This window comes from Ambystoma mexicanum, chromosome 2p (assembly GCF_040938575.1).
Source record: "Ambystoma mexicanum isolate Mex_15411 chromosome 2p, UKY_AmexF1_1, whole genome shotgun sequence".
Classification (NCBI taxonomy): domain Eukaryota; kingdom Metazoa; phylum Chordata; class Amphibia; order Caudata; family Ambystomatidae; genus Ambystoma; species Ambystoma mexicanum.
This window is the reverse complement of record NC_090923.1, coordinates 1,100,511,809-1,100,532,477: the sequence shown is the minus strand read 5'-3', so window position 1 is coordinate 1,100,532,477 and position 20,669 is coordinate 1,100,511,809. Positions and strand designations below refer to the sequence as shown.

General features: G+C 48.0%; 1 protein-coding gene across 2 annotated transcripts in view; it reads left to right on the top strand.

Annotated features, from left to right (window-relative positions):
* Window positions 1-293: 293 nt before the first annotated feature.
* Window positions 294-20,669, top strand: part of FERMT3 (FERM domain containing kindlin 3) — a 331,919-nt gene continuing 311,543 nt past the window's right edge. Inside the window, exon 1 of one of the 2 annotated variants that reach the window (XM_069645099.1) lies at window positions 294-603. The gene's annotated coding sequence lies outside the window, so the exon portion shown is untranslated. Of the gene's footprint in view, window positions 604-9,360; window positions 9,496-20,669 lie in introns of those variants that run through there. The other variant, XM_069645100.1, reaches the window with a different exon arrangement.

The window sequence follows — 20,669 nt, the reverse complement described above, 5'->3', positions numbered from 1 at the left end:
GGAAAATATTCGGGCCCTGGCACTTTATTATTATTATTATTCTTTTTTTTTTACAAAATAAGCACTGATGACAATGCAGTGCTGGGTTTCTTGTGTGCCTGCTGCTTGATGTCCTCCACACGCCCTGGCAGGTGCCATGTCAGAATCCGGATATTCGGCGTTTTAACACTATAGAGGAAACATATGACTCGGGGGTGGTGGTGACACACAGCGAGAGCGGGGCAGGGTCGAGCTGCGTGTTACTCGGAGAGGAAGTTGATAAAAAACTGTGTAGACGCCCATCTGCGGTCATTTTTTTATGTGTGAAAAGAGCAGAAGTGCTCAGCGGAGGAAGCTGAGGCACTAACAGCAGAGGGACAGCGTATGGTGAAAGACACCGGACTCTGGAATATTCCTCATATCCTGGGCCTGAATTTGCAGCACCCGCACGCTGCTACCTGCTCCCATTGGGCCTAGTCGCGCGGCATTGTCTTGCACCAGGCTGGGGTGTTTGGAGCGCCTGGAGCTGACCTAACTGTGCTGAACGCCTCGGGCACCGCCTCGCGTGCTTCTGCCTCTCACAGCCCCACCGTACACGAGGACCCCTGTAACACTTGCCTTAAGGTAGGTCTTATTCAACCCTGTTTGTGTTTACTGCCCCTGGTACCTCGAAACAAGGCAAAAGGGGTGTGCGCGCCGAGTGAGTTTGAACCCTCCCACCACGCCCCTCTCACTGATACCTCCCGGTACCCGTCCTCTCCCACTGGATACTCAATGGGTCTGCTGGTGGTGCGAAAGTCGTAGGAGCAATAGGTTGTTCCTCCCTTTTTCGTATTGTTTTGGGTCCATTTCACCAAAGGGAGCCAGTGACAACAGGCCTGTAATATCGGAAAACATCTGTGAGAGTGGGGGCCCATAGCGATGTGTTTATCTCTTCAGTACAGAAGCCCTCTATTGTCGTACCCCCTCACACCCCCTCCCCCGCAGCAGATGTGGTTCTCTGCGCCATGCTCCTGCCTCCTGGACGCCATGCTCACGTGCAGCTGTGGGGCGCGAGAAGGAGCACACACGGTTTAACTTCTGTATTGGACAGCGACCCCGGCCATCTCCCTGATTCCTGTCAGTACACAGGACATCCACGGTCACCTGCATTATTGCTACCCGCTGCCCTCTTTATTTATTCGTTCACTCTCTGCCCTTCGTAACGAGCAGGTGGTGGCCGTACGTGTACCCACGTTCACTGGATCTAGAATTCCACAGGGCGCCTTGTACCGCATGAAGAGAACGACCACTGGGCTTACCTCAGAACATCAATGGCGCAGCTCTCAATATGCCCAGAACACGGGGACACACACATCAGTGACGTGTATAGTATTTAATGCAACCCGAGGCCATAGCTAGAAGGGGAAAGAGGAGAGTTGGTGGCGGTGGGGATAGGCGAAGCAGTGAAAAGAAACAAGGCCTGACAATCAATGGGATACCTCTGTTTTTTTGGAACCTGAGGCATATACCGTCCTCCCCTCCCCCCATCCATAACAAAAGAAATGACGGAATAGGAAATGCTCCTATAATCTCTGTTTGGCTGCCCCTGCCTTAAATACAACTAAGGCGTACAACAGGCAGTTTAAACCACGAGTGACTTATTTTTGAAGAGGGTAGGTGGAGAACTAAACCACTGTTTAGGCACTGACAGCAGGGGCGTTGCTAGGGGGGGGGCTATAGCCCCTGATCTTTTGGTTGTAGCCCCGGATAGAATCTCAGGAGCTACAGCCAAAAGACTAGCTAGCCCCCAGTCCCAACAGTTCCGACATCAGCGTAGTCCCGGGTCTTTTCCAGACCTAGCAACTCCCCTGACTGACAGTTTTTAAATATTTTGGACTGGCCATTTTGACTGTGAAATTAGGATCGGACGCTCGACCAGCGTCATGCCCTTCGACAACAATGCAAATGCCACGTCCATGATGCTAAATCGCATTCTTTGGCTGTTAACCGCCCGATAACCGTTTTAAAGCGGCCAAGCACTACTAGTAAATACTCTTTTGCTTTCATTCTGCTGAATTCTAACTTTCTCACCCCTGCTGTTCTACCTAGACGTCTCCCTATCTAGGACGCATTCTCTATTTCTAGCTCTGACTGCAGTCGTTTTCTTTCTCTGATGAAACCAACCTCTTATTTCAATTACCCCCCCTTGCATACTTAATTTAATCTAGATTTTTAAATTTGTTTATTGGCATTTGTTATTAAGTACAACCGTAGGGCAGTTTCCTCAACTGCCATTAGAGGATGAGTTGCATTACATCTCAGAACAATAACAATAGCAACTTAACATTAGAACATTAACTATCTCCAATTTTGTTTCCTGAGAAGTCGGTGCCAAACGGGGATGTAAAGGGGGGCTAAGCCCTTCGGGGGAGTGGGGGTCTTCTGGACGGGACTACAAGTGGCCATGAGAGGACCGCTTCCGGGGCTCCAATTTAGTCTATGGATCTTCTTATAGTGGGTTCGTGCCGGCTCATGGGGGCTTGTCGTCAGAGGGGTAGAACAAGGGGTCCGTGAGTCCTTTCCAAGCATCCAAGATCGTGCTCGAGGCGTCTGCGGATCTGGCCACCTTTCTTCCCAGGCTTTTGTTTCTGCTAGCACCCAGCGTTTCAGTTCTTTGTGCCAGATTTTCTGTTGAGGCCCCGATGGTTTCTTCCAGGACATCGCGATTGTCCTTTTAGCCAGGATGCACACGATATCCATTAATTTGGCGAGGTGCTTTAGCTTTGCTGGTCTGGGATATGTGCCCAATAGGCATACCACCGGAGACCATTCGTATCTGGTCAGCCCCAGCTTCTCACTAGTTTGTTGTACAAAGCACCACAGGGACTGTGTCTTGGCACACTGCCAGAATGCGTGAAGCAGATCTGCATTGTCCATTTCGCACCATGTGCATTTGGAGCTCTGAGTTTTGTGAAGCTTGGCTAGCCTGGATGGGGTTAAATATGTCCGGTGCAAGAGGTTCAGTTGTATTTGTCTAAACCTATGGTTCCTGGACACTGTTTTAGGGAATGTCAGGGCCCTCTCCCATTCGCCATCTGTTAATTCTCGTCCTGTATCTGCTTCCCATCTGAGTTTCAGATCAGCGTTGCGTGGATTGGGGGTGTCGTTTAGGTGGCTATAGATCTGAGACACCGGTCTCCCTCCCTCGCCCAATTCGTATAGTAGTGTGATCAGGGGGTTTGTTTCTGGTTCCTCTGGCCATGCCGGCCAATTGGTTCTTGCCGTGAGTCTTAACTTTTGGTACCACAGAAACTGGCCTGTGTGAACATCGTTAGTTTCTTGGAGGGTTTCAAATTCTTTGAACTCCCCCTCTGTGTACAGGTCCCCCCATGAATATATCCCTTTTTGTTCCCAGTGTCTGAGGTGCTGTAAGTCCTCGGGGGATTTTCATAGATCCGAGATCAGCGGTATGTTCGGGGAGTATTGATGTTTGGCATGGGCAAGGGATTCAGTCCTACGCCAGACTCTGCGGCCAAGAGTGACCAACATGGGAGCATTTACTATCAGGTGGGTGGGGGCCCAGGGAATTTCTTTCATATACAACGGGGAGATCAGTGGCTGCAAGAGTGGCGTCTCCGATGTGGCATCGTCAGCTAGCCACTTGGTGATAAAGCCAAGCTGTGCAGCCAGATAGTATTTTTCAAAGTTTGGAAGTTGGATTCCCCCCTGGGTGTACGGTAATGACAAAGTGGTAAGTGCTATCTTACGTCTTCCCTTCCCCCACAGAAAGTCTCTCAGCAACCTTTCCATTAGGCGAAAAAAGGGCGCTTTGATATAGAAGTGTACGTTTTGAAACCCATATAAAAATCTAGGGAGGACGATCATTTTAATTATGGAGGCCCTGCCCATCATGGATAGGGGGAGTTTCGCCCAGAAGGCCATAGATTTCCTCAAGGCAGGAATAGCAGCTTTAGTGTTGTGTTCGTGCATTTGTTCCGGGGAGTGCATTATGTGTATCCCTAAGTATTTGAACGAGGTGTGCTCCCATTTTATTCCCACCAGGGGAAGTTGCGAAATTTCCTTTCCCTTAAGGTTTGCCAGGGGGAAAAGACAGGATTTTGCCCGGCTGAATTTTATACCAGAAAACTTCACAAAATTGTCTAGGACGTCCAACATCGTGGGCACATTGTTGTGTGGCTCCTTGACAAATAATAAAACATCATCCGCATAGAGGGAGATAATGTGGTCCGAGTTGCCCAGCCGGATTCCAGCATCGAAAAATTGTTTTCGGAAGTAGATAGCAATGGGTTCTAGTCCCAACACATAGAGCATAGGGGAGAGAGGACAACCCTGTCTGGTTCCCCTGCATATATTCCAGACCTCTGATATATGTTTCCCGGTTTTTACCCTGGCTCTAGGCTTTGTGTATAATATCTTGATCCACCTAATGAACCCTGGGCCGAAGCCAAACCCTTCCAAAACTGCCATTAGCCACTCCCAGAAAATCGAGTCGAACGCCTTGATGGCGTGAAGGGACAACAGGGCGTATGGTTCTGTGCAATCTTCAGTTTGGGCAATAACGTGTTGCACTCTGCGCAAATTCATGGTAGTATTTCGAGTTGGTATGAAGCCGCATTGATCTTCATCTACCACATCCCCTATGATTCTGGCTAGTCTGTTTGCTAACACTGTCGTCAGGATTTTCACATCGCAGTTGAGGATTGCTATCGGACGGTAAGAGTCGCATCTATCAGGGGGCTTATTAGGCTTGATGATCGGGATCAAGAGGGTCTCCCTCATGGTGTCAGGTAGAATCCCCATTTCGTGTGCTTCCCGAAAAACCTCATGTAGGAGGGGTGTTAGGGTGGACTCGTACGCCTTGTAAAACTCAGTGGGCAGGCCGTCGCTCCCAGGAGTCTTGCGGGTGGCTAGAGATCTAATTGCCTCAGAGATATCCTCAGAAGTAATGTCTGCATCTAGGGCCTCAGATTGTTCCGGGGGTATCCTGGGGAGTCCTATCTCTTCCAGAGTGTCTAAGATTTGGTCTAGGGGAACCTGATCCTTATGTGAGTAAAGGTGTTCATAAAAGCCCTTAAAGGTATCATTTATGGCTTGCTGCGTCTGTACTATCTCTCCGTCTTCCGTCTGTACCGCCGTGATTGTGTGCCTGGGGTGTTCTTTCTTGCAGAGCCAGGCTAACATTCTACCAGGTTTATCTGCCTCGGTGTGTATCCTGTCGGTTTTGGTGGCATAGTCGAATTTGGCGAGCCTATCCCATGCTAAGGCTGTGTTATTTCTAAGTTCTTGGAGGTTGGTCTCTCTCTGCTCTGTGGCAACCGGGGCACTTTCCAGTTGTTCAATCTGTTGCTCCCAGTGATTCAGCTCGTCCCTAAGTTGTTTCCTAATGCCCCCTGCTCTTGCAATGACTTCCCCCCTTGTCACTACTTTTAGGGCGTCCCACATCGTGCTTAATTGGTCCACACTTCCGGTGTTAGTTTCAATGAAGCTCTCTATGAATTCGTGTAGGTCTTCCCTGAACACTGGATCATCAAGGGCATCTATCGGCATTCTCCACATTGGAATGGGAGGCTTAGGGCCCGTGTGGTTCCAATCTACCAGGAGTGGCGAGTGGTCGGAAATGGTTCTACCAAGGTATTGGGCATCTACTATTTGCGACAAATGTTCATTGCTTATGAAGACATAGTCTAGCCTCGTGTGGAGACCGTGCGGGGAGGAGAAATATGAGTAACATCGGGCGCTAGGGTGGCACTCTCTCCAGGTGTCTGCTAGGTGTAACCTGCGCGTTAATAGGGAGAGGGCTGTTGTAGCTGCTGAGGGCCCCTTTGGGTGCGGGAGGGACCTGTCAAGTTTCGCATCATGGACACAGTTGAAGTCTCCTCCCCAGAAAAGGATTCCATGTCTGTATGGCGCAATCTTGGCGTACATGGAGTTTAGGTGGGTTGGGATGTTGATATTAGGGAGGTAAGAGTTCACTATGCAAGTCTCCGTTTGTTCTAGTCTGCCCCATAGTATTACGAACCTTCCCTCTGGGTCTACCTCCGACTTAATCAAATGGAAAGGGAGTTGTGGGTGTATCCAGGTATATACTCCTCTTGCATATTTGGAGTACGAGGTACCAACCCCTTGACCTCCCCAGGGATTCCGCCGTGCAGTGTGTCTCTTGTAGTAGCGCTATCTGCACTTTCTTTCTGGTCAAATAGGATTTGATTCTGTTCCGGCATAGGTAAGAGCCCAGGCCCCTCACATTCCAGGTCAATATCTTTATGTTTACATTAGACGTCATTTCGGGGCAATTGAGTTACACTTACGGTTGTCTGGCCCTTGCCGACCTCTTTTTGTTCCCCTTTGCCGCCACGTCCCGGCCTCCACTCCGCCTGGCCCCTCGTCCCGGCTTCAATCTTTTCGCAGGTTGGAAATTTTTGAACTTGTGGAACTCCCATCATGTAAAATGGGGAAAAACTAGACAAAACTTTTCAAACTGTCCCTAGCAGGTTCTCTTAACTTGCAACGCTCAGGGATTCCCGAGCCTTCCAGGCCACTCCTGGCCTTCCGGATCAGGTTGTGTGTGAGCAAAGTGCTTACACCTTTTTTGGTGGGGTGGGTTGCTTGTCTGCCACTCGTGTGTTCTTCCGAGCTCTCGTCCGATGTTGCGTACTGTACAGCAGGACTTTCATGGTGATTCATTTGTCTGCGGATCGTTTTCTGCTCATTTTATTGCCTGTACTTTAATTTTAGGCGGAACTGCCCTTTGCCTGCTTACGCCGGGGGGTGAGCGGTCATCTCCGATCTGGGTTCAGTGGTTCTTCCTTGTCGTCCGCCAGATTATTATGCTCGAGCCACAGGTTGGCTGCGGCTGGGGTCTCCAGGAACGTCGCCCTTCCATTATATAAAATCTTGAGACGTGACGGATATAGCAGCATGTATTTCAAGTTGAGCTTTCTCAGCCGGGCTTTTATTGGAATGTAGGAGTTTCTGGCCTGATGCACTGCCGGGGTGTAGTCCGGGTATATAACTATTGTTGAGTCGTTTCTTTTTATCTCCCCGCCTTCTCTGGAGAACCGTAGTATGGTTTCGCGGTCTCTAAAGTTTAAGATCTTTGCTATGATTGGCCGGGGATGAGATCCGGGCGGGGGACGCTTCTGGAGAGACCTGTGGGCTCTTTCAACAGAGAACCCCTGGGAGAGGTTTCCTGCCCCTACCTCTTGTTGCAGGAGTGTCTCAATGAAGGTCGTCGGGTCTGAGCCTTCTAGGTCCTCGGGGACCCCCAGTATACGGATGTTGTTACGGCGCGCACGACCCTCGGCATCCTCGGATCGGGCCTCCAGTCTTGTCACCTTTTGTTCCAAAACTCTAACCGTCTTCTTTAGGTCTCGGGTGTCTTCAACATTTTCATGCAGGGCGGTCTCTGCCACTGTGACTCGTTCCGTTAGGTTGCGGGCATCCTGGCGCATGAGTTGTATATCTGACTTCACCTCTTCTAGTCGACCCTCAAGTGATGTGCGGAGGGCAGCTATTGCTTGGAGGACTTGCGTGTGTTTAAGGTCCTCTTCATATTGAGGCGGAATTTCGGGGGTCTCTCGATCTTGTTGTGCTGACTGTCTTTGAGGTCTGATTGTTGTAAAGGAGTCCATCGTGACTAGTTTCGGTTTGACCTTGGGGGGAGACATTTCTTGCTTTGGAGGCTATGAATGCAGTCCCCTGCGGAGTGCAGGTCCGGCTCCGGCCCCTGTTTGCTGATTTTCCAAGGGACCCAACCCCAACTCCTCCTCCGCCGTCACGAGCGGCTCGGGGTTCCGAGACCAGTTTGCAGAAGCTTGTGGGTGCGGGTATTCAGAAGGCCTCGATCTTGCTGAAGTTGTGGTGCAGATCGGTCCAGGACCGCAGTCTGTATTCGGGTGTGTTCTGGTTCCCGGGTGTGCTACCAGTGGGCCCCCGGTGGGGAGATGTCGTCACACCGCTCCTGGGCAGGACTTCTCGGGGACTCCGGTCTCTATAGTGTTCGCCCTTCCCCCCTGGGTTTTAGGGCAGTGGGTGGATTCCCTCCTTTTGGGGGTCCACTTGCGTGGGCTTATTTTGCACCATGGGCGGCCAGGCCCCTTCACAGGAGATAATGCAGGTCCCCAGGGTCGATCGTTCAGTGCACCCTCGAGCCGCTGGGGAATCGAGGCAAGTTCAGACGCTAGAGTGTGCTGCGAAGGGGGCTCAGTCCCGCTTTCGGCGTTATTCAAGGGCCCTCCGCCTGCGGCTGCTCTCCCCGCACAGCCGCCCAGCCGGAAGCCCACTCGGTCTCGCCTTCTTGGGTCAGCGTCCCGGGAGCGACTCCGAGTCCCGCGATCCTGGGTCTTCGGTGGGTGCTTTTTTCTCCCGGGTCGCGCCCACTCACCCGCTCATTCGACCTCTGTCCGCCGCGGGAGATCACAGCGCCGATTTTCCAGTCTCCTGTGTCGGCGGCACTGGTAGCGAGCTCTGCCGTCTTGGCGCCCCCAGCTGCAGCGGTCCACCGGATGCTCTGGGCGGACGAGGCCGGATCAGTTACACTCCGCAGTGTGCGCCGCCATCTTGAAGGCGCAGGGGCCTCGGGCTCAGGCTTCCCGTTTTCCGGCGTCCGCTCACCGATTCCACCTGAACTTGCTGTCGAGTGCGGGCAATCGGTTCCCCTGCAGGATTTTAGTGTTATATTACGTTGCGGACGTGGGTTAAGCGAAAGCTAATCGTTTAATTAAGGATCACGGACGGAGCTCCGTGGAAGTCTGTCCTCACGGCATGCGTGCTGGCCCTTAATTTAATCTAGTCCCGATGTCCTTTCCCTATGCCGGCTTCGTTTGGTTATTGCCTCCTTCAGTCGGGGTAATTTTCCACACTAAAGAATGGTTATGTGCTCCCTCTTCAAATAATCAGGCCTGACCCTATAATTGAGCCAACTATTGACCCACTACCCATTGCTGTGTTTACGCATTGTCCTGCAAAACTGTGCAACGTCTCAAATTACCCATCCCCCCTCCAGTCACTGCCTGCTGCGGTACTATCTGCTTGGCTTCCATCCTTGGTGAGGCCCCTAGACCACTACCCTACATTAGGTGAACACTGCGTTACACATACTGGACCGGTGCTGCCTACTTGCTCATTCCTTTGGATCTCTGAGCTGTGCTTGCCACCGTCGATCATAAGGTTCGCATTAAAATGTTATCCTCCTGTATGGGCTTGGCAGGGTCCGTCCTTACCTGGTTCTCCTCCTTCCTGCAAAATCCTTTGCAGTTTGTACCTATCAGATTAGACTGGTAAAACTTATTTCCCATTTCCCATATATCAGGTGCAAGTGGATCTAGGTCACCTGGCCTAAGCACCACCCACCTTCTTAGCCCTGCCTCTTCCTTCCTGCTCTTAACTCATTATGTCGAGGGCGTCTCTCGCCCAGGCATCTAAAGCAAAGGGCAGACGAAGACAAGGGCAATTCCTGTTTGGACCTGTTCAGACCAGGAGGACCCACAGCCCGACCCACTGCTCAGACAGCAGGTAAGCATGCACCAACTTGTGTTACCCCCTCTGTTCCCACAGGCCAGCCCAACCTCTCTTGTCCCCCTGTGCTGTTCCCTTGTGCCCCCCCCTTCCTGCACACAGGTGTTACCTGTTTTGCTCGATTCTTCTACCCTGCTCCCCCTGAACCTCATCCAGCCTACTTCTGCAGCAGTCTGTCCTGATACATTCTGGTTTCACCATCACCGTCTTGTGGCCAGTGCTGGATTGACTTTTATGGACTTCATTCATTCACGGTGCGTCACCCTTTCTCAACTCTCATGCTGGATTTCCTTTGCATCTTGTACTCATGGTGGCCCTGAATCATGCTGTTCTCACCTTCATCTTGTATCCTGGCTTACAACATTATGTGTTACTACTAACTTCTGCAATTGTATTCGCTCTCCACTCTTGCTTCTCCACTCTTTTTGACTGCTTACTCTCTGTTCTCTCCTCCTTTCCCTTCCCCCTTTTCCTATCTCCTCCCCTTACTTTCTTCTATGCACTTACTCTATCAGAATTGTCCCTGGACCTAATATGATAGCAACCTCGTCTGTTTCCTCCACCCTCCCATTACTGTTTTTTTCCTCCCCACCCCCTGGCCCCCAGCACTATCTGAAATGTCGTCAGGCCTAGTATGATAGTCGCTTGTTTTGTTCCTCCCCTCCCTTTCTGCACCCCTCTCTCTCACCTTTTGTTTTCTCCGGCTCCACCAGAAATGTCGTCAGGGCTACTATGGTAGTCGCCTGTCTGTCTCCATTTCCTTCCCACTCTCCCCACCCCCTCCCTTACTTATCAATGTCTTAGCTGATGCACTATATTTTCCCTTGTTCCCTCCCTTGCCTTGAAGCGCTTTGAAACACATTGTGTATAGGCGCTATATAAATAAACTATCATATCATATCATATAGTTATGGTATTCCTCAAATATCAATACTTCACCAATGTTGTTTAACATCTACATGGAACATCTGGGAAACCTAATTGTAGGGCGGGTCTCAATGTGCACAAGGTTTACTTTTGGGTGTCGTTTCCAGGTGAGGTGCTTCACCCACAGGACTGTCTTATTGCCATAGAGGACTGGATGTCTTTCTGCTCTCCAAAACTCAATCCTTCTCAAACAACTTCTTTTTGTGGTCGCTTCTCCTTCCACCTCTTTTGCACATTTTCAAGAATGCCTTTTGCCATCCTCATCCCTAGGCATTACTGATGCCCTTGAGTCATCTGTGAAATCATTTGGATTCATATTTGACTCTAACTTGGTCTCTTAAATTCTCGGTTGTCCCACTCCTGTTTTGGTAATTTCATCTACCAAAGATAAAGTCATTTATTCCTCCCTCAGAGTTTTACCGCCATCCAGACCCATCCAGACCCTTGTTCTTTTTTGCCTGGATGTCTGCCATCCTCAGAGGCTTTCCAGGCTTGTCCCTGGTTCCTTTATGGACTGCTCTAGTCTGTGCTGCCTGTTTGATTTCTGGCACATGAAATTTCAAGCACATCACTCCTGTTTTAATTTCACTTCCTTGTCTTCCCAGTAACCTTAGGACATTGTTCAAGATCTGCAGCACCACCTACAAGGCTATGTTTTTCCGTCAGCGGTCTTACATTGGAGCAAAGCTGCACATCCACAGATGGTCGAGGCTTACTCGGAGCTCTGACATTCTTTAGAGTCTCTGCCCCATGCCTGAGGCATGCCATTACCACTGCCAGGCATTTCTATCAGCCGCTCCCCATGCCTGGCATGTTTTCTTGCCTTTTATTCACTTTCTTCTCCCCGGGCTTGGCTTTCCAAAAAGGCCCTGAGAACTCGCTGTCCTTCCATGCACGCTCTTAATTTAGTTCTGATTTTTCTTCCGTTTTATTTTAGCAACTTCCTCTACTTCACTGTAATGCTGTTTCGTTTTTATGGTCCCTGAGAGATGTTTTTGTAATTGCACTTCTTAAACTTCAGGTTTTTATTAATCTTTCTGTATGTTTATTATACAGTGCATCACTACTTTCAGTTAGGATGCACGCTATACTTTTCTTTAAAAATAAAAACTAAGACTCTGATTAAGTGGTGAAACTGGGATTTTGACTTCGTCTGCGATTTGGCTTTTTGACCACATTGTTTCCCAAATATTGTCTTACAGCAAGGTGCAATTATTTGTGAATGTATGGCTTTCAAAAACTTAAATAATACCCTGTTTTGTAGACCTGATTTGGAAAATACAGAAGTCACATGATAAATAAACATGACCTTTATTAAAAAAAATCCCAATAGAAAAATATTCTTAAAAAAAGAGCATGGATGTAGATTGAGTTTCCCTGTAATCAATAGAAGTCTACAAGTACCAGAAGCCTAATTGATGTGACCCTAATAAAGTGTATCTAGGTTTTACTCTGTATTTGAAAGATTTAAATCTACCCAACAAAAGAAATGGTGTGATAAGCTCACCTGATTATACTCTATGTTTGACACTTTGTCACATACTTACAGATTGGTAAGAGAGCACAACGAACTGAGCGCCCGTTTCTGACATCTGTGTGCAGCCTGCCAATGCAGGTCCGAATCCCAGCAGGGCTAACACAACCTTTCATCCTTCCGAGGTCGATACATTGAGTACCACACAGTGGGATACTAATATCAACTGTTATCTCAGCACTCAGACGACTGTGAGCTTGTAGCGCTATATAAAACTAGATATTATTGTTATTAATTGTATGACGAACAACATCTGAAATTCTTGAAAAACAGAAAACAATGTTTGCCATGTAAGCACACTTGACAATAAGCTTTCCAGATGCTTGTGACACTTGGTTGTCTCTCTTCTGTCTAGGGCCCTGCACATTCCGAATGTTACAAGGCCTAGTAGGATCGTTTTTGTTTTGTCCTCCCTGTTCCCCCACCCTCTTGTCTTGTTGCGCATCGAAACTCATTGTGCACATTATAAATACCCAATAAATAAATAAAAATAAAATGTTTCCAGGGTTAATTTAAAGGATAAGTGGTTGTAAATAATGGACACAATGATAAAAGTGCACCATATGTGGATGTTAGGTTTGTGGAACGCTATGTACTAGCTCCTTGTTTGCAACTGGTATCTCCTGGTCATTAGGTTTGTGGAACGCTATGTACTAGCTCCTCGTTCGCAAGTGGTATCTCCTGGTCACTGGTTAATGCTGGATAACCAGGAGCTGCTTTTAGCCCCTCGGGTTATCCATGGTGGCACCAATTAGTCCCTAAAGATAGATTTCCAGTCACACTCAAGTAGTTCCTGTAAAAATGAATCAGAACTTTATTTGCTTAGCAGAATTTCATAGAGTGAAAAATTGTGTTCTAGCGAAAATCGGAAGTCTTCAGTCCTAGAAGTTCAGTCGTTATGACCCAAACGAGAATCAGGAAACAAGGAGAAATGGGGGCCAATGATGTCTTGGGGGAACAACGGAACATGGTGCTGTTGCCAGGAAAATCAGCACTCGTGGGGGATAGGCGTGTTCAATGGGTGACCCAGGCAGGCAGGGGATTCACCCGGGGCCCCTCTTTTATACTTGAGACTATGTGTCACTGCTGATTTCTGTCTCTGGTCCCTGACAGGCATCTGGTGGACTCTCTTCCTTAAGGGCCCCTATCCAAGGGCATTTCAGTTGACAGGTGGCTGGTCAGTAGTCAGCAAGACTTGGCAACAGGCTCTTAGTTTGCTGATTGGTCACATATTTCTTTAATCGTGCAGGCAGGAAGATGCAGGCTTCGAGGTCAGGGAAAGTGGTCCCGGCTTGTTCCTGGTGGCCAGGACCTGAGCACTTTGTCAGGCCTCGCCCAGGATTATTGCTGTTCTGTGATGTTCAATGCACCTTGCAGCTGCAGTACTTGTAGGATGTTTTGGGGCTGGGAAGGGCACATATCCCCAATTACATTTATGCATTCAATCAGCTTTTAAGGTCCTGGCCATTTAGGGTCAGGACATCTCATGCAAACTTCATGGTCAGACAAACAGGAATCTTTTGGTGAAAGCACACTTGTGTATTTGACCAAGGAGCCTGGAAAATTCCAGATAAGGGACAAGACATCATAATACGGTCATAATAAGGTCATCTGCAGTGTCCCAGTGGTGAGAGGAGCTTTCTCACGTTACACAAGCACGTGGTGGGGGGCACGGGGCCACAGTGTGGCTTTTGTAGTTAAACACATTTTAGTGGAGTGGCCAGTAGGCATTACACCCACCATCCCCATTGGTGTAGCCACTGGGCTCTACCTCAGAAATGTGTAACTGCATGGGGCACAAGTGTGCCAGTTGCCAAGATGACATCATTCAGAATGGCTTGTTAGGAATGCCTGGGATTTGTCTCTGTAATCCTGATAATGTGATGCCTTTCTATCCTGAAGTCCCCTGGATTCCTTCTGGACATAATCAGTGTGCCTCAGGTCCATACTCTGCTGGATATAACCGTGGGTCTTTTAGCTGGTGTGCTGTCTCGTGTGGTGGATGGCATTGGGGGGACTGGCTGTCTCCTGCGTTGCCCAGAGGAGCATGTTGGGGGTCTAATAGTTAACTGCCAGCACTTAAGCTCCGTGATAATTGCTGCAGTGCATGAAAGGATGTGTAGCATGCAGCTAGTAGCATTCATCTGACCCCACATGTTTGCAGGGGTTATACTTTATTTTACCTGTGATGATGCAACTGCATTGTTATATTGGGGTTATATTCATGCTGAGTGCATATGAGCAGGCAAAGTCTAGATTGATAAATCTGTCCATCTCCAACCTGTCCCGAAGCATATCATTAGTATCCAAAAATGGAACGGCCTGAGCGTGATCACAGTTGGCAGTCTGGACATTTTGTATGCAACCCACAAAGCCTTGGAACTTGGATGGCATCTGCCTGTCATTCCTGGCTGAGTATCAGCCTTCTACCGTAGCCATATCAAGAGCAGAAGGAACACATGGAGTCGATGACTCACCAGTCTGAAGGCCCTGACCCCAGCATTCTTCCATGGACCCCATCTCTCTAAGCACGACCATGCCCCTGGACAACAGTGGGACAGTGAAGTCCGTCTCTTAGATACTTGGCTCCACTTTGATGATTTTGAAATGGCTATCATTGCAAGTAACATGGGTGGATCCGTTGCTGACCATCACCATCACTCTTTTTGTGGCCACCACAAACCATGATCTCAGTTCAAAAGATGCATTCTGTGGCTGGTAGGATAGCTCAGCGGCAAGATCGTTGTCTTGGAAGCAAGACACACAGAGCAACACATGTCCGAATCCCAGTCCCACACTGGTAGACCGGTCTCCGGTTTTAAGCGCGTTATATAAGTGGAATTAATTAATTAATTGTTCTTTTAGCTCATGGTGAGGTGCTCATTCCTGATCAGCTCCTTGTCTTCCAATTGGCAAGTCTTCTTCTGATGGCTTCTCAAGGCAATCTCCTTCCTATGTGCACCCTCACATCTCCAAAGTACCTCCACAGGATGAATCACTAGTGTGACTCGCAAAGGGGGAGCCAGAATGGAGCCCCTGAACAGATGTCACATTGGGGCTTGCACAGGAGAGGACTGTGGTACTGTGCTCAGTGAGGAACAGCTAAATGTCTTCACAGTTCAAGAATAATGTCTTCATGGTTCTCTTTACAGAACATTTTATTGAGGGTCCGCATAAATTGGTCCACGGCCCACATTCACCTGTGGCCAACATGAGTGATGTCCGATCAGGGGTGTTGCTAGGTCTGGAAAAGACCCGGGGCTACACTGATGTGGGAACTGTCGGGACTGGGGGCTAGCTAGCCTTTTGCTTGTAGCTCCTCGTATTCTATCTGGGGCTACAACCAAGAGATCAGGGGCTATAGCCCCCTTAGCCCCCCCCTAGCAACGCCTCTGTGTCCGATGTTCATTTCCCAATCTCTGCAGGAATTACTGAAACTCCATCCCCTGAATGGGTGAGCTGTTGTCTGGTCTAAGAGTCTTTGGGTGGGCAAACATATCTAAGTGGCTAACATTTTATCCCTTGGGTGGATATTACCACCCCACTGCTTTTTCTGGTGTAAATTCCCTTCTTAAACTACTCATCGAAGACTACTAGGAGGTTTTGGCTAGAGGGCCTCCCTGTTACCAGGGAGCCTCACTTAGGTTGAGTGTGGAAATAGGATGGGCACGGTAGGGGAGACCCTTGGCCTGACAGACAAGGCCACCAATGCCTCTACTTTGCTCAACGGAACCCACACATTTTCATGGGATCTATGTGATCACTGCGACGGCCGAAAATGCTGACTTTTTCTTTTTTTTAACCCTTTACACCACATATATAGGCGGGGGGGGGGAGACCCCCGCAGCCCCCATATTAATATCATACTCTAAACCCCCCCACATATATATGTGGTGTAAGGGGGGGTTGAAAAAAAAGAAGTCAGCATTTTCGGCCGTCGCAATTCCCAAGTCGACATTTTTGTAGAAATCCATTTTCATGTAGTTTGGCCATAGTTTTGCCCATTCATTAATGCTTTCTATTTATTAGGTGGATCAATCTATCAATCAGTGTAGTGGATACAACGATCCTTGCATCCCTCAGTATTAAGCCATTAGAAAAAACAGACAGGTCTGCTATGACCATCCACAGCCCCTGAAGGTAGCTCTAGTCTCTTCCATTGTATGTCCTTGTGTGGCCGGAAATTCCAGCAAACCACCCCACAGAGTGTCCTCTACCATTTTAGAGAGATGTGGACACAGAAATCTCTACTCGGGTGATACTGATACATGCTCATCTGTGGGGGTTCCTTCAACCCTTGCTTTCGATTTTATGACAGGTGGTCTGCAGAGTTGTTAGGACTAGGATGGTATTGGAGGTGCACATTACATTCCTGTAGTTGAAAATGCCACTTCTCAATTCTCACAGGCGATCAAGATGCCTTGCATGATTTGTAGACTGGCGTGAACATGGAAGTGATGGCATCCCCACAACACTGCTACAACCCCTTGTTGCGTCTGGGTATGTCGTTGCTCAGCTTCAGTCAGGGCAGTGACACCTATCTCTTTAAATCTACCTGTACCATTTCTGTTCCCAGTTCACGCAGGGTGGCATCTACTATTAGCTCTAAGGTAAAGGATGGGTTAAAGTAGGGAATAGTTGTGCCAGCTATCAATGCATCTTTCGAGGACTGGAATGCTGCCTCTGAAAGATTTGCCCAGACTAAGGGTGTGTATTTCTTTGCGAGTGAGTTGATGGGGTCCACCAGAGTTGCCAGGATCAAAGTGAACAGACTGCAGTTGTTTACCATGCACAAGAAAGGTCATATTTCAAATTGGTTAGCTATGCCTTGATTTACACCACACGACAGGGATCTGCAGGTGTGCTGTTTTCTTAGAGATGTCTGAGAACACATGCCCAAAATAACTAACTTACATTCAAGGAGCTCACACTGTTTCTTGCTCAATGTCGGATTGTGTTCTCTCAGTTTCTTAAACAAATTGGAGAAGTGTCAGTGGTGCTCAGTCACAGATGAGGGATATATACAGATTTCATCAGTGACATTAAGGATCCCATCAAGCAGAACTTCCCTGATGGTCTGCTTTAACACATCTTCTAGTTTTCAATCGCCTTAGGCCACTGGCTAATGATAATTTAGTCTTGGTGACAGGCTTCCAGATAAGCTGCGTAATAGGCCTTTTTACGCATGAAAACCTTGTCAATACGACAGCTTTATTATTTTTCTGTGTACATTTACACACAAGTTTAGAGCAGAGGGCAGTGCTAAGGTCAGGTTACTTGACAGAAACCAGAAGGCTTCTTTTGTTTTTTATCTGCATGGATATAATTGCAAGCCCTGTATAAACGCCTGTGAAACGGAATGTATTTCTCTGAAGTCTTTCAAAAAAAGAAACTGCACATTGTGATAAAAGGAATGATTTATTTCAATTCAGCTTCTGCTGTGTTGCTGCTCATGGAGCAAAAAGAAGCACTGTGCATATTTATTGTCCTAGCATTTTAGGACTGTAAAATTAATAAAATGGAAAACTAAGTTGCAATTGAGAATTAATATTTTGTAACAAATTATGATTTTCTTTCTCCAATGAAAGCAAACCAGTATTGCACAATTGTATTTTTGAGAGTTCCTGTGCTGTGTGCATAATCATGCGTGGGCAGATCATTTTTTACACTTATAATTTAATGTACACTCAAATTATAAAAACATTGTGTAAAATGATGACTATGCACGGTCTAGTTTACATCCATTTAACCTTGCAGTCCATGGGGGTACATTACTATAAATGGTCAGTGGCAGCAGAGTCTTTGTTCAAGGGTGAGTGATTATCATTACACCAATCAGAGGTGTTCTAGCCTCTCAAATCTTCAAGACTACAATTAAAACAACCAAAACCTGACTCTCCAGGAAGTGCAAGCGCTGTTCAAAAACAAACAAATGAAAGTTACATTTGTAATTGAAATAGAAATTCAGCCAAACCTGTCCCTGTGATAATCCAGATAAGTATCTAACTTTATGCAGCGCTTCATACATGCTTCGTCCAACATCTAGGTACTGTGATTATTATGTTTATGTTTATTAGGTTTATATAGCGTTTTAATCTAAAGCGCTTTACAATATAACAACAAGGTACAATAATGAAAGAAGCATATTTACTCTCATGAAACAAACCAGTGAACCAATATGTAGAACAATTTACTTAGATGGGGGAGGTGAGGGAAGGGTGAGGAGGAAGGGAGAGGAGGTATTCAAGGGAAGGAGGAACACTATTTCAATTATCTGGTTCAAATTCAAGTGGGTGTGAGAAGGAAGGGGAAGGGAAGGGTAGGAAGGGGATAGGAGGGGGACAGTGAAGTTGGAGAGTAGAGATGGTAGGGAAGGAAAGTCAAGGGGGAGAGTGGAGAAGAAGGGCTTTCAAGGAGGTGCGGAAGGAGATGTAGGTGGGGATAGAGCAGATATAGAGAGGTAAGGAGTTCCAATGTAGGGGGGCCAAGAACTGAAAGGAACGGAAGCGTGAAGAGGCACATTGGGAAGGGGGTACAGTGAGTAAGAAGAGGTCAGCAGAGCAGAGAGAATGGGAGGGAGTGTAAAATGAGAGGAAAGAAGAGAGATAGGGGAAAGCAAGGTCATGGAGAGATTTGAAGACCAGACAGAGGAATTGAAATTTAAGTTGGCAGAAAAAGGGAAGCCAGCCAATGTGAGAGAGCGAGGAGAAAATAGAGTCGCGAGGACCGAGGAGACAGAGAGTATGGATAGAGGAGTGGTAGATGGATTTGAGGGGGGTTAGATAAGAGGAAGGGAGTACAAAGAGGAGAGAAGAGCAGTAGAAGAGATGGGAGAAGATGATGGAGGAGATCAAGAGTTTAGAAGCATGGAAGGTGAGGAGCGGATCTTACGAATGTTGAAGAGATGGTGACGACAGGCACGAGAGGTGAGAGAAATATGGTGGGAGAGGGAGGAGTCAAAGTAGAGGCCAAAATTGTGAGCATGGGTAGAGATGGGGAGATTAAAAGGGGGAAAGTGGATGAAAGGAGGGGGGTAGTGGAAAGTGTGTTAGAAGGAAAGAAAAGGACTTCTGTCTTGTCAGTGTTGAGGGAGAGAAAATGGATGACATCCAGTTTTTGATAGCCATAAGGCAGGAAGATAAAGTGTGATGGGGAGTGAGAGAAGAGAAGGAGAGAAAGAGTTGGGTGTCATCAGCATAGAAATGGTGAGAAATGGCGAAAGAAGAGATAACGGGCCAGGAAGGAAGAAAAGAAAAGGGATGCGTACAGAGCCTTGGCGGACACCGTAGTCCAAGGGAATGTTGGAGGAGGTGCGGCTGCCCCAGGAGACAGCAAAGGAACGATTGGAGAGGTAAGAGGAGAGCCAGGAGAGGACAGAGCCTTTGAAGCCAAAGGAGGAAAAAGTACTAAGGAGTAAGGGGTGATCTACAGTATCAAAGGCAGCAGACAGGTCAAGTAGAATGAGGATAGAGGATTGCTTAGCGTAGCGAGCAGTAAGGAGGGAATTGAGCACATAAGTGACAGCAGTCTCAGTGGAGTGTCTAGGGCGGAAACCAGATTGAGACGGGGGAAGGAGAGAGTGAGGGGATACAAAAGCTCAGAGTTGAGAGTAGGCTATGCGCTCAAGAAGCTTAGAGAGGAAGGGAAGAATTGAGTTTGGACAAAAGTTGGAAGCCACAAGAGGGTTAGCAGAAGGTTTCTTCAGGATGGGAATGATAGTAGCGTGTTTGAATGCTGAAGGAAAGGTGTCGGAGGAGAGATAAATGTTGAAGAAGGTAGTTAGGTAGGGAATGAGGAGGGGGTAGATTTTAGGAATAAGGGAGGTGGGAAGGGGATCAGAGGGGGCAGCAGTATAGTGAGTTTTGGACAGAAGAAGGGAGACGCAGGATGGAGTGATAGGAGAGAAGTTAGACATGCAAGCAGAGGTGGGGGAGAAAGAGGAGGGAGGGGGGGAGAGGAGGATGGTTTGGCATAGGGAGAGAATTTTGGATGAGAAGTTGGCAAAGTCGGAGGGAGAGAGAGAAGAGTTGGCAGAGGGATCAGGAGTAGGAGGGGAGAGAAGGCGAGCAAGGGTTTGGAAAATTCGGCGGGGGTGTGAGGCTTGTGAGTGGATAAGGTTAGAGTAGTAGGAGTGTTTGGCTGATTTGAGGCAAGAGTCGTAGAGAGAGTGATATGAGAAGTAGGACGATTGATTAGACAGAGAAGGGGATTTGAGCCAACGTCGTTCAAGGCGACGGAGGAGACGACGCATGGACAGAAGGTAAGGGGAAAGCCAGGGTTGGGAAGGTTTGCGAGACGGGTGGAAGGAAATAAGAGGGTAGAGTTGGTCGAGACTGGAGGAGATACAGGAAGACAGTGAGGAGAGGGCGTAATTGGCCGAGAGAGAGGAGAAGTCCGAGATTATACCGCAGTCCATACTCAGTTAACCGACCTCTGAAGGATGTTAGCCAATGAGATAGCTCAGCCGGTTGAGCACTCATTGCTGCAACCTGTGTGTGATCTGTAGGTTGCAGGTTCGAATCCCGGCAATGCCAACTCAGCCTTTCATCCTTTCAAGGTCGATAAAGGAGTACCGACTTCGGTTTGGTGATAATTGTGATAAATATGTTCTATGTACAGCGCTTTGCCAAAAGCGCTATATAAATAACCATTTGACCATGAGATTAGATATAGAATTTAGCATGGAGTCTGTGTCTTTCTGCACTGTTGT